Raw genomic sequence first — 14,762 nt, forward strand, 5'->3', positions numbered from 1 at the left:
AGGTTCCCGTGCTGGGCAAACAGGTTTTGCAGCTGTTTGAGCTAAGATTTCCAAGTTATTCACATAATGAAAACTTGTACTTTGTTTCGGTCGAGTTCCCCATTCAAATGCATGTAACAGTGAGAAACGCACTGTCTTGGCGAAAGAAAGCGTTTTTGTACAACTTCATAGAAATAGCTGTAACTTTTGATAGAAGACTCGGATACACATGTTTATGGCTTTATCTTATAGATCTCAAGGTTCCCGTGCTGGGAAAACAGGTTTTGCAGCTGTTTGAGCTAAGATTTCCAAGTTATTCACATAATGAAAACCTATACTTTGTTTCGGTCGAGTTCCCCATTCAAATGCATGTAACAGTGAGAAACGCACTGTCTTGGCGAAAGAAAGCGTTTTTGTACAACTTCATAGAAATAGCTGTAACTTTTGATAGAAGACTCGGATACACATGTTTATGGCTTTATCTTATAGATCTCAAGGTTCCCGTGCTGGGAAAACAGGTTTTGCAGCTGTTTGAGCTAAGATTTCCAAGTTATTCACATAATGAAAACCTATACTTTGTTTCGGTCGAGTTCCCCATTCAAATGCATGTAACAGTGAGAAACGCACTGTCTTGGCGAAAGAAAGCGTTTTTGTACAACTTCATAGAAATAGCTGTAACTTTTGATAGAAGACTCAGACAAACATGTTTATGGCCTTATATTATAGAACTCAAGGTCCCCGTGCTGGGAAAACAGGTTTTGCAGCTGTTTGAGCTAAGATTTTCAAGTTATTCACATAATGAAAACTTGTACTTTGTTTCGGTGGAGTTCCCCATTCAAATGCATGTAACATTGAGAAACGCACTGTCTTGGCGAAAGAAAGCGTTTTTGTACAACTTCATAGAAATAGCTGTAACTTTTGATAGAAGACTCGGATACACATGTTTATGGCTTTATCTTATAGAACTCAAGGTTCCTGTGCTGGGAAAACAGGTTTTGCAGCTGTTTGAGCTAAGATTTTCAAGTTATTCACATAATGAAAACCTATACTTTGTTTCGGTCGAGTTCCCCATTCAAATGCATGTAACAGTGAGAAACGCACTGTCTTGGCGAAAGAAAGCGTTTTTGTACAACTTCATAGAAATAGCTGTAACTTTTGATAGAAGACTCAGACAAACATGTTTATGGCCTTATATTATAGAACTCAAGGTCTCCGTGCTGGGAAAACAGGTTTTGCAGCTGTTTGAGCTAAGATTTTCAAGTTATTCACATAATGAAAACCTATACTTTGTTTCGGTTGAGTTCCCCATTCAAATGCATGTAACAGTAAGAAACGCACTGTCTTGGCGAAAGAAAGCGTTTTTGTACAACTTCATAGAAATAGCTGTAACTTTTGATAGAAGACTCAGACAAACATGTTTATGGCCTTATATTATAGAACTCAAGGTTCCCGTGCTGGGAAAACAGGTTTTGCAGCTGTTTGAGCTAAGATTTCCAAGTTATTCACATAATGAAAACTTGTACTTTGTTTCGGTCGAGTTCCCCATTCAAATGCATGTAACAGTGAGAAACGCACTGTCTTGGCGAAAGAAAGCGTTTTTGTACAACTTCATAGAAATAGCTGTAACTTTTGATAGAAGACTCGGATACACATGTTTATGGCTTTATCTTATAGATCTCAAGGTTCCCGTGCTGGGAAAACAGGTTTTGCAGCTGTTTGAGCTAAGATTTCCAAGTTATTCACATAATGAAAACCTATACTTTGTTTCGGTCGAGTTCCCCATTCAAATGCATGTAACAGTGAGAAACGCACTGTCTTGGCAAAAGAAAGCGTTTTTGTACAACTTCATAGAAATAGCTGTAACTTTTGATAGAAGACTCAGACAAACATGTTTATGGCCTTATATTATAGAACTCAAGGTCTCCGTGCTGGGAAAACAGGTTTTGCAGCTGTTTGAGCTAAGATTTCCAAGTTATTCACATAATGAAAACTTGTACTTTGTTTCGGTCGAGTTCCCCATTCAAATGCATGTAACAGTGAGAAACGCACTGTCTTGGCGAAAGAAAGCGTTTTTGTACAACTTCATATAAATAGCTGTAACTTTTGATAGAAGACTCGGATACACATGTTTATGGCTTTATCTTATAGAACTCAAGGTTCCCGTGCTGGGAAAACAGGTTTTGCAGCTGTTTGAGCTAAGATTTCCAAGTTATTCACATAATGAAAACCTATACTTTGTTTCGGTCGAGTTCCCCATTCAAATGCATGTAACAGTGAGAAACGCACTGTCTTGGCGAAAGAAAGCGTTTTTGTACAACTTCATAGAAATAGCTGTAACTTTTGATAGAAGACTCGGATACACATGTTTATGGCTTTATCTTATAGATCTCAAGGTTCCCGTGCTGGGAAAACAGGTTTTGCAGCTGTTTGAGCTAAGATTTCCAAGTTATTCACATAATGAAAACCTATACTTTGTTTCGGTCGAGTTCCCCATTCAAATGCATGTAACAGTGAGAAACGCACTGTCTTGGCGAAAGAAAGCGTTTTTATACAACTTCATAGAAATAGCTGTAACTTTTGATAGAAGACTCGGATACACATGTTTATGGCTTTATCTTATAGATCTCAAGGTTCCCGTGCTGGGAAAACAGGTTTTGCAGCTGTTTGAGCTAAGATTTCCAAGTTATTCACATGATGAAAACCTATACTTTGTTTCGGTCGAGTTCCCCATTCAAATGCATGTAACAGTGAGAAACGCACTGTCTTGGCGAAAGAAAGCGTTTTTGTACAACTTCATATAAATAGCTGTAACTTTTGATAGAAGACTCAGACAAACATGTTTATGGCCTTATATTATAGAACTCAAGGTCTCCGTGCTGGGAAAACAGGTTTTGCAGCTGTTTGAGCTAAGATTTCCAAGTTATTCACATAATGAAAACCTATACTTTGTTTCGGTCGAGTTCCCCATTCAAATGCATGTAACAGTGAGAAACGCACTGTCTTGGCGAAAGAAAGCGTTTTTGTACAACTTCATAGAAATAGCTGTAACTTTTGATAGAAGACTCAGACAAACATGTTTATGGCCTTATATTATAGAACTCAAGGTCCCCGTGCTGGGAAAACAGGTTTTGCAGCTGTTTGAGCTAAGATTTCCAAGTTATTCACATAATGAAAACCTATACTTTGTTTCGGTCGAGTTCCCCATTCAAATGCATGTAACAGTGAGAAACGCACTGTCTTGGCGAAAGAAAGCGTTTTTGTACAACTTCATAGAAATAGCTGTAACTTTTGATAGAAGACTCGGATACACATGTTTATGGCCTTATATTATAGAACTCAAGGTTCCCATGCTGGGAAAACAGGTTTTGCAGCTGTTTGAGCTAAGATTTTCAAGTTATTCACATAATGAAAACCTATACTTTGTTTCGGTCGAGTTCCCCATTCAAATGCATGTAACAGTGAGAAACGCACTGTCTTGGCGAAAGAAAGCGTTTTTGTACAACTTCATAGAAATAGCTGTAACTTTTGATAGAAGACTCAGACAAACATGTTTATGGCCTTATATTATAGAACTCAAGGTCCCCATGCTGGGAAAACAGGTTTTGCAGCTGTTTGAGCTAAGATTTTCAAGTTATTCACATAATGAAAACCTATACTTTGTTTCGGTCGAGTTCCCCATTCAAATGCATGTAACAGTGAGAAACGCACTGTCTTGGCGAAAGAAAGCGTTTTTGTACAACTTCATAGAAATAGCTGTAACTTTTGATAGAAGACTCAGACAAACATGTTTATGGCCTTATATTATAGAACTCAAGGTCTCCGTGCTGGGAAAACAGGTTTTGCCGCTGTTTGAGCTAAGATTTTCAAGTTATTCACATAATGAAAACCTATACTTTGTTTCGGTCGAGTTCCCCATTCAAATGGATGTAACAGTGAGAAACGCACTGTCTTGGCGAAAGAAAGCATTTTTGTACAACTTCATAGAAATAGCTGTAACTTTTGATAGAAGACTCGGATACACATGTTTATGGCCTTATATTATAGAACTCAAGGTCCCCATGCTGGGAAAACAGGTTTTGCAGCTGTTTGAGCTAAGATTTTCAAGTTATTCACATAATGAAAACCTATACATTGTTTCGGTCGAGTTCCCCATTCAAATGCATGTAACAGTGAGAAACGCACTGTCTTGGCGAAAGAAAGCGTTTTTGTACAACTTCATAGAAATAGCTGTAACTTTTGATAGAAGACTCAGACAAACATGTTTATGGCCTTATATTATAGAACTCAAGGTCCCCATGCTGGGAAAACAGGTTTTGCAGCTGTTTGAGCTAAGATTTTCAAGTTATTCACATAATGAAAACCTATACTTTGTTTCGGTCGAGTTCCCCATTCAAATGCATGTAACAGTGAGAAACGCACTGTCTTGGCGAAAGAAAGCGTTTTTGTACAACTTCATAGAAATAGCTGTAACTTTTGATAGAAGACTCAGACAAACATGTTTATGGCCTTATATTATAGAACTCAAGGTCTCCGTGCTGGGAAAACAGGTTTTGCAGCTGTTTGAGCTAAGATTTTCAAGTTATTCACATAATGAAAACCTATACTTTGTTTCGGTCGAGTTCCCCATTCAAATGGATGTAACAGTGAGAAACGCACTGTCTTGGCGAAAGAAAGCGTTTTTGTACAACTTCATAGAAATAGCTGTAACTTTTGATAGAAGACTCGGATACACATGTTTATGGCTTTATCTTATAGATCTCAAGGTTCCCGTGCTGGGAAAACAGGTTTTGCAGCTGTTTGAGCTAAGATTTCCAAGTTATTCACATAATGAAAACCTATACTTTGTTTCGGTCGAGTTCCCCATTCAAATGCATGTAACAGTGAGAAACGCACTGTCTTGGCGAAAGAAAGCGTTTTTGTACAACTTCATAGAAATAGCTGTAACTTTTGATAGAAGACTCAGACAAACATGTTTATGGCCTTATATTATAGAACTCAAGGTCTCCGTGGTGGGAAAACAGGTTTTGCAGCTCTTTGAGCTAAGATTTCCAAGTTATTCACATAATGAAAACTTATACTTTGTTTCGGTCGAGTTCCCCATTCAAATGCATGTAACAGTGAGAAACGCACTGTCTTGGCGAAAGAAAGCGTTTTTGTACAACTTCATATAAATAGCTGTAACTTTTGATAGAAGACTCAGACAAACATGTTTATGGCTTTATCTTATAGAACTCAAGGTCTCCGTGCTGGGAAAACAGGTTTTGCAGCTGTTTGAGCTAAGATTTCCAAGTTATTCACATAATGAAAACCTATACTTTGTTTCGGTCGAGTTCCCCATTCAAATGCATGTAACAGTGAGAAACGCACTGTCTTGGCGAAAGAAAGCTATTTTGTACAACTTCATAGAAATAGCTGTAACTTTTGATAGAAGACTCAGACAAACATGTTTATGGCCTTATATTATAGAACTCAAGGTTTCCGTGCTGGGAAAACAGGTTTTGCAGCTGTTTGAGCTAAGATTTCCAAGTTATTCACATAATGAAAACTTATACTTTGTTTCGGTCGAGTTCCCCATTCAAATGCATGTAACAGTGAGAAACGCACTGTCTTGGTGAAAGAAAGCGTTTTTGTACAACTTCATATAAATAGCTGTAACTTTTGATAGAAGACTCAGACAAACATGTTTATGGCTTTATCTTATAGAACTCAAGGTCTCCGTGCTGGGAAAACAGGTTTTGCAGCTGTTTGAGCTAAGATTTTCAAGTTATTCACATAATGAAAACCTATACTTTGTTTCGGTCGAGTTCCCCATTCAAATGAATGTAACAGTGAGAAACGCACTGTCTTGGCGAAAGAAAGCTATTTTGTACAACTTCATATGAATAGCTGTAACTTTTGATAGAAGACTCGGATACACATGTTTATGGCTTTATCTTATAGAGCTCAAGGTTCCCGTGCTGGGAAAACAGGTTTTGCAGCTGTTTGAGCTAAGATTTCCAAGTTATTCACATAATGAAAACCTATACTTTGTTTCGGTCGAGTTCCCCATTCAAATGCATGTAACAGTGAGAAACGCACTGTCTTGGCGAAAGAAAGCGTTTTTGTACAACTTCATATAAATAGCTGTAACTTTTGATAGAAGACTCGGATACACATGTTTATGGCCTTATATTATAGAACTCAAGGTTTCCGTGCTGGGCAAACAGGTTTTGCAGCTGTTTGAGCTAAGATTTCCAAGTTATTCACATAATGAAAACTTATACTTTGTTTTGGTCGAGTTCCCCATTCAAATGCATGTAACAGTGAGAAACGCACTGTCTTGGCGAAAGAAAGCGTTTTTGTACAACTTCATATGAATAGCTGTAACTTTTGATAGAAGACTCGGATACACATGTTTATGGCTTTATCTTATAGAGCTCAAGGTTCCCGTGCTGGGAAAACAGGTTTTGCAGCTGTTTGAGCTAAGATTTCCAAGTTATTCACATAATGAAAACCTATACTTTGTTTCGGTGGAGTTCCCCATTCAAATGCATGTAACAGTGAGAAACGCACTGTCTTGGCGAAAGAAAGCGTTTTTGTACAACTTCATATAAATAGCTGTAACTTTTGATAGAAGACTCAGACAAACATGTTTATGGCTTTATCTTATAGAACTCAAGGTTCCCGTGCTGGGAAAACAGGTTTTGCAGCTGTTTGAGCTAAGATTTCCAAGTTATTCACATAATGAAAACCTATACTTTGTTTCGGTGGAGTTCCCCATTCAAATGCATGTAACAGTGAGAAACGCACTGTCTTGGCGAAAGAAAGCTATTTTGTACAACTTCATATAAATAGCTGTAACTTTTGATAGAAGACTCAGACAAACATGTTTATGGCTTTATCTTATAGAACTCAAGGTTCCCGTGCTGGGAAAACAGGTTTTGCAGCTGTTTGAACTAAGATTTCCAAGTTATTCACATAATGAAAACCTATACTTTGTTTCGGTGGAGTTCCCCATTCAAATGCATGTAACAGTGAGAAACGCACTGTCTTGGCGAAAGAAAGCGTTTTTGTACAACTTCATATGAATAGCTGTAACTTTTGATAGAAGACTCAGATACACATGTTTATGGCTTTATCTTATAGAGCTCAAGGTTCCCGTGCTGGGAAAACAGGTTTTGCAGCTGTTTGAGCTAAGATTTCCAAGTTATTCACATAATGAAAACCTATACTTTGTTTCGGTGGAGTTCCCCATTCAAATGCATGTAACAGTGAGAAACGCACTGTCTTGGCGAAAGAAAGCGTTTTTGTACAACTTCATATAAATAGCTGTAACTTTTGATAGAAGACTCAGACAAACATGTTTATGGCTTTATCTTATAGAACTCAAGGTTCCCGTGCTGGGAAAACAGGTTTTGCAGCTGTTTGAGCTAAGATTTCCAAGTTATTCACATAATGAAAACCTATACTTTGTTTCGTTGGAGTTCCCCATTCAAATGCATGTAACAGTGAGAAACGCACTGTCTTGGCGAAAGAAAGCTATTTTGTACAACTTCATATAAATAGCTGTAACTTTTGATAGAAGACTCGGATACACATGTTTATGGCTTTATCTTATAGAACTCAAGGTTCCCGTGCTGGGCAAACAGGTTTTGCAGCTGTTTGAGCTAAGATTTCCAAGTTATTCACATAATGAAAACCTATACTTTGTTTCGGTGGAGTTCCCCATTCAAATGCATGTAACAGTGAGAAACGCACTGTCTTGGCGAAAGAAAGCGTTTTTGTACAACTTCATTTAAATAGCTGTAACTTTTGATAGAAGACTCGGATACACATGTTTATGGCTTTATCTTATAGAACTCAAGGTTCCCGTGCTGGGCAAACAGGTTTTGCAGCTGTTTGAGCTAAGATTTCCAAGTTATTCACATAATGAAAACCTATACTTTGTTTCGGTGGAGTTCCCCATTCAAATGCATGTAACAGTGAGAAACGCACTGTCTTGGCGAAAGAAAGCTATTTTGTACAACTTCATATAAATAGCTGTAACTTTTGATAGAAGACTCAGACAAACATGTTTATGGCTTTATCTTATAGAACTCAAGGTTCCCGTGCTGGGAAAACAGGTTTTGCAGCTGTTTGAGCTAAGATTTCCAAGTTATTCACATAATGAAAACCTATACTTTGTTTCGGTCGAGTTCCCCATTCAAATGCATGTAACAGTGAGAAACGCACTGTCTTGGCGAAAGAAAGTGTTTTTGTACAACTTCATAGAAATAGCTGTAACTTTTGATAGAAGACTCAGACAAACATGTTTATGGCCTTATATTATAGAACTCAAGGTCTCCGTGCTGGGAAAACAGGTTTTGCAGCTGTTTGAGCTAAGATTTCCAAGTTATTCACATAATGAAAACTTGTACTTTGTTTCGGTCGAGTTCCCCATTCAAATGCATGTAACAGTGAGAAACGCACTGTCTTGGCGAAAGAAAGCGTTTTTGTACAACTTCATATGAATAGCTGTAACTTTTGATAGAAGACTCGGATACACATGTTTATGGCTTTATCTTATAGAGCTCAAGGTTCCCGTGCTGGGAAAACAGGTTTTGCAGCTGTTTGAGCTAAGATTTCCAAGTTATTCACATAATGAAAACCTATACTTTGTTTCGGTGGAGTTCCCCATTCAAATGCATGTAACAGTGAGAAACGCACTGTATTGGCGAAAGAAAGCGTTTTTGTACAACTTCATATAAATAGCTGTAACTTTTGATAGAAGACTCAGACAAACATGTTTATGGCTTTATCTTATAGAACTCAAGGTTCCCGTGCTGGGAAAACAGGTTTTGCAGCTGTTTGAGCTAAGATTTCCAAGTTATTCACATAATGAAAACCTATACTTTGTTTCGGTGGAGTTCCCCATTCAAATGCATGTAACAGTGAGAAACGCACTGTCTTGGCGAAAGAAAGCTATTTTGTACAACTTCATATAAATAGCTGTAACTTTTGATAGAAGACTCAGACAAACATGTTTATGGCTTTATCTTATAGAACTCAAGGTCTCCGTGCTGGGAAAACAGGTTTTGCAGCTGTTTGAGCTAAGATTTCCAAGTTATTCACATAATGAAAACTTGTACTTTGTTTCGGTCGAGTTCCCCATTCAAATGCATGTAACAGTGAGAAACGCACTGTCTTGGCGAAAGAAAGCGTTTTTGTACAACTTCATTTAAATAGCTGTAACTTTTGATAGAAGACTCGGATACACATGTTTATGGCTTTATCTTATAGAACTCAAGGTTCCCGTGCTGGGCAAACAGGTTTTGCAGCTGTTTGAGCTAAGATTTCCAAGTTATTCACATAATGAAAACCTATACTTTGTTTCGGTGGAGTTCCCCATTCAAATGCATGTAACAGTGAGAAACGCACTGTCTTGGCGAAAGAAAGCGTTTTTGTACAACTTCATATAAATAGCTGTAACTTTTGATAGAAGACTCAGACAAACATGTTTATGGCTTTATCTTATAGAACTCAATGTTCCCGTGCTGGGAAAACAGGTTTTGCAGCTGTTTGAGCTAAGATTTCCAAGTTATTCACATAATGAAAACCTATACTTTGTTTCGGTCGAGTTCCCCATTCAAAATGCATGTAACAGTGAGAAACGCACTGTCTTGGCGAAAGAAAACGTTTTTGTACAACTTCATATAAATAGCTGTAACTTTTGATAGAAGACTCGGATACACATGTTTATGGCTTTATCTTATAGAACTCAAGGTTCCCGTGCTGGGCAAACAGGTTTTGCAGCTGTTTGAGCTAAGATTTCCAAGTTATTCACATAATGAAAACCTATACTTTGTTTCGGTCGAGTTCCCCATTCAAATGCATGTAACAGTGAGAAACGCACTGTCTTGGCGAAAGAAAGCTATTTTGTACAACTTCATATAAATAGCTGTAACTTTTGATAGAAGACTCAGACAAACATGTTTATGGCTTTATCTTATAGAACTCAATGTTCCCGTGCTGGGAAAACAGGTTTTGCAGCTGTTTGAGCTAAGATTTCCAAGTTATTCACATAATGAAAACCTATACTTTGTTTCGGTCGAGTTCCCCATTCAAAATGCATGTAACAGTGAGAAACGCACTGTCTTGGCGAAAGAAAACGTTTTTGTACAACTTCATAGAAATAGCTGTAACTTTTGATAGAAGACTCAGACAAACATGTTTATGGCCTTATATTATAGAACTCAAGGTCTCCGTGCTGGGAAAACAGGTTTTGCAGCTGTTTGAGCTAAGATTTCCAAGTTATTCACATAATGAAAACTTGTACTTTGTTTCGGTCGAGTTCCCCATTCAAATGCATGTAACAGTGAGAAACGCACTGTCTTGGCGAAAGAAAGCGTTTTTGTACAACTTCATATGAATAGCTGTAACTTTTGATAGAAGACTCGGATACACATGTTTATGGCTTTATCTTATAGAGCTCAAGGTTCCCGTGCTGGGAAAACAGGTTTTGCAGCTGTTTGAGCTAAGATTTCCAAGTTATTCACATAATGAAAACCTATACTTTGTTTCGGTGGAGTTCCCCATTCAAATGCATGTAACAGTGAGAAACGCACTGTCTTGGCGAAAGAAAGCGTTTTTGTACAACTTCATATAAATAGCTGTAACTTTTGATAGAAGACTCAGACAAACATGTTTATGGCTTTATCTTATAGAACTCAAGGTTCCCGTGCTGGGAAAACAGGTTTTGCAGCTGTTTGAGCTAAGATTTCCAAGTTATTCACATAATGAAAACCTATACTTTGTTTCGGTGGAGTTCCCCATTCAAATGCATGTAACAGTGAGAAACGCACTGTCTTGGCGAAAGAAAGCTATTTTGTACAACTTCATATAAATAGCTGTAACTTTTGATAGAAGACTCAGACAAACATGTTTATGGCTTTATCTTATAGAACTCAAGGTTCCCGTGCTGGGCAAACAGGTTTTGCAGCTGTTTGAGCTAAGATTTCCAAGTTATTCACATAATGAAAACCTATACTTTGTTTCGGTCGAGTTCCCCATTCAAATGCATGTAACAGTGAGAAACGCACTGTCTTGGCGAAAGAAAGCTATTTTGTACAACTTCATATAAATAGCTGTAACTTTTGATAGAAGACTCAGACAAACATGTTTATGGCTTTATCTTATAGAACTCAAGGTTCCCGTGCTGGGAAAACAGGTTTTGCAGCTGTTTGAGCTAAGATTTCCAAGTTATTCACATAATGAAAACCTATACTTTGTTTCGGTCGAGTTCCCCATTCAAATGCATGTAACAGTGAGAAACGCACTGTCTTGGCGAAAGAAAGTGTTTTTGTACAACTTCATAGAAATAGCTGTAACTTTTGATAGAAGACTCAGACAAACATGTTTATGGCCTTATATTATAGAACTCAAGGTCTCCGTGCTGGGAAAACAGGTTTTGCAGCTGTTTGAGCTAAGATTTCCAAGTTATTCACATAATGAAAACTTGTACTTTGTTTCGGTCGAGTTCCCCATTCAAATGCATGTAACAGTGAGAAACGCACTGTCTTGGCGAAAGAAAGCGTTTTTGTACAACTTCATATGAATAGCTGTAACTTTTGATAGAAGACTCGGATACACATGTTTATGGCTTTATCTTATAGAGCTCAAGGTTCCCGTGCTGGGAAAACAGGTTTTGCAGCTGTTTGAGCTAAGATTTCCAAGTTATTCACATAATGAAAACCTATACTTTGTTTCGGTGGAGTTCCCCATTCAAATGCATGTAACAGTGAGAAACGCACTGTCTTGGCGAAAGAAAGCGTTTTTGTACAACTTCATATAAATAGCTGTAACTTTTGATAGAAGACTCAGACAAACATGTTTATGGCTTTATCTTATAGAACTCAAGGTTCCCGTGCTGGGAAAACAGGTTTTGCAGCTGTTTGAGCTAAGATTTCCAAGTTATTCACATAATGAAAACCTATACTTTGTTTCGGTCGAGTTCCCCATTCAAATGCATGTAACAGTGAGAAACGCACTGTCTTGGCGAAAGAAAGCTATTTTGTACAACTTCATATAAATAGCTGTAACTTTTGATAGAAGACTCGGATACACATGTTTATGGCTTTATCTTATAGAACTCAAGGTTCCCGTGCTGGGCAAACAGGTTTTGCAGCTGTTTGAGCTAAGATTTCCAAGTTATTCACATAATGAAAACCTATACTTTGTTTCGGTGGAGTTCCCCATTCAAACGCATGTAACAGTGAGAAACGCACTGTCTTGGCGAAAGAAAGCGTTTTTGTACAACTTCATATAAATAGCTGTAACTTTTGATAGAAGACTCGGATACACATGTTTATGGCTTTATCTTATAGAACTCAAGGTTCCCGTGCTGGGCAAACAGGTTTTGCAGCTGTTTGAGCTAAGATTTCCAAGTTATTCACATAATGAAAACCTATACTTTGTTTCGGTGGAGTTCCCCATTCAAATGCATGTAACAGTGAGAAACGCACTGTCTTGGCGAAAGAAAGCGTTTTTGTACAACTTCATATGAATAGCTGTAACTTTTGATAGAAGACTCGGATACACATGTTTATGGCTTTATCTTATAGAGCTCAAGGTTCCCGTGCTGGGAAAACAGGTTTTGCAGCTGTTTGAGCTAAGATTTCCAAGTTATTCACATAATGAAAACCTATACTTTGTTTCGGTGGAGTTCCCCATTCAAATGCATGTAACAGTGAGAAACGCACTGTCTTGGCGAAAGAAAGCGTTTTTGTACAACTTCATATAAATAGCTGTAACTTTTGATAGAAGACTCAGACAAACATGTTTATGGCTTTATCTTATAGAACTCAAGGTTCCCGTGCTGGGAAAACAGGTTTTGCAGCTGTTTGAGCTAAGATTTCCAAGTTATTCACATAATGAAAACCTATACTTTGTTTCGGTGGAGTTCCCCATTCAAATGCATGTAACAGTGAGAAACGCACTGTCTTGGCGAAAGAAAGCTATTTTGTACAACTTCATATAAATAGCTGTAACTTTTGATAGAAGACTCAGACAAACATGTTTATGGCTTTATCTTATAGAACTCAAGGTTCCCGTGCTGGGAAAACAGGTTTTGCAGCTGTTTGAACTAAGATTTCCAAGTTATTCACATAATGAAAACCTATACTTTGTTTCGGTGGAGTTCCCCATTCAAATGCATGTAACAGTGAGAAACGCACTGTCTTGGCGAAAGAAAGCTATTTTGTACAACTTCATATAAATAGCTGTAACTTTTGATAGAAGACTCGGATACACATGTTTATGGCTTTATCTTATAGAACTCAAGGTTCCCGTGCTGGGCAAACAGGTTTTGCAGCTGTTTGAGCTAAGATTTCCAAGTTATTCACATAATGAAAACCTATACTTTGTTTCGGTGGAGTTCCCCATTCAAATGCATGTAACAGTGAGAAACGCACTGTCTTGGCGAAAGAAAGCGTTTTTGTACAACTTCATTTAAATAGCTGTAACTTTTGATAGAAGACTCGGATACACATGTTTATGGCTTTATCTTATAGAACTCAAGGTTCCCGTGCTGGGCAAACAGGTTTTGCAGCTGTTTGAGCTAAGATTTCCAAGTTATTCACATAATGAAAACCTATACTTTGTTTCGGTCGAGTTCCCCATTCAAATGCATGTAACAGTGAGAAACGCACTGTCTTGGCGAAAGAAAGCGTTTTTGTACAACTTCATATAAATAGCTGTAACTTTTGATAGAAGACTCAGACAAACATGTTTATGGCCTTATATTATAGAACTCAAGGTCTCCGTGCTGGGAAAACAGGTTTTGCAGCTGTTTGAGCTAAGATTTCCAAGTTATTCACATAATGAAAACCTATACTTTGTTTCGGTCGAGTTCCCCATTCAAATGCATGTAACAGTGAGAAACGCACTGTCTTGGCGAAAGAAAGTGTTTTTGTACAACTTCATAGAAATAGCTGTAACTTTTGATAGAAGACTCAGACAAACATGTTTATGGCCTTATATTATAGAACTCAAGGTCTCCGTGCTGGGAAAACAGGTTTTGCAGCTGTTTGAGCTAAGATTTCCAAGTTATTCACATAATGAAAACTTGTACTTTGTTTCGGTCGAGTTCCCCATTCAAATGCATGTAACAGTGAGAAACGCACTGTCTTGGCGAAAGAAAGCGTTTTTGTACAACTTCATATGAATAGCTGTAACTTTTGATAGAAGACTCGGATACACATGTTTATGGCTTTATCTTATAGAGCTCAAGGTTCCCGTGCTGGGAAAACAGGTTTTGCAGCTGTTTGAGCTAAGATTTCCAAGTTATTCACATAATGAAAACCTATACTTTGTTTCGGTGGAGTTCCCCATTCAAATGCATGTAACAGTGAGAAACGCACTGTCTTGGCGAAAGAAAGCGTTTTTGTACAACTTCATATAAATAGCTGTAACTTTTGATAGAAGACTCAGACAAACATGTTTATGGCTTTATCTTATAGAACTCAAGGTTCCCGTGCTGGGAAAACAGGTTTTGCAGCTGTTTGAGCTAAGATTTCCAAGTTATTCACATAATGAAAACCTATACTTTGTTTCGGTGGAGTTCCCCATTCAAATGCATGTAACAGTGAGAAACGCACTGTCTTGGCGAAAGAAAGCTATTTTGTACAACTTCATATAAATAGCTGTAACTTTTGATAGAAGACTCAGACAAACATGTTTATGGCTTTATCTTATAGAACTCAAGGTCTCCGTGCTGGGAAAACAGGTTTTGCAGCTGTTTGAGCTAAGATTTCCAAGTTATTCACATA

Source organism: Copadichromis virginalis, linkage group LG5 (assembly GCF_057382275.1).
Source record: "Copadichromis virginalis isolate Kocher_CV1m ecotype Utaka linkage group LG5, C_Virginalis_male_GT1.1, whole genome shotgun sequence".
NCBI classification, from domain to species: Eukaryota; Metazoa; Chordata; class Actinopteri; order Cichliformes; family Cichlidae; genus Copadichromis; species Copadichromis virginalis.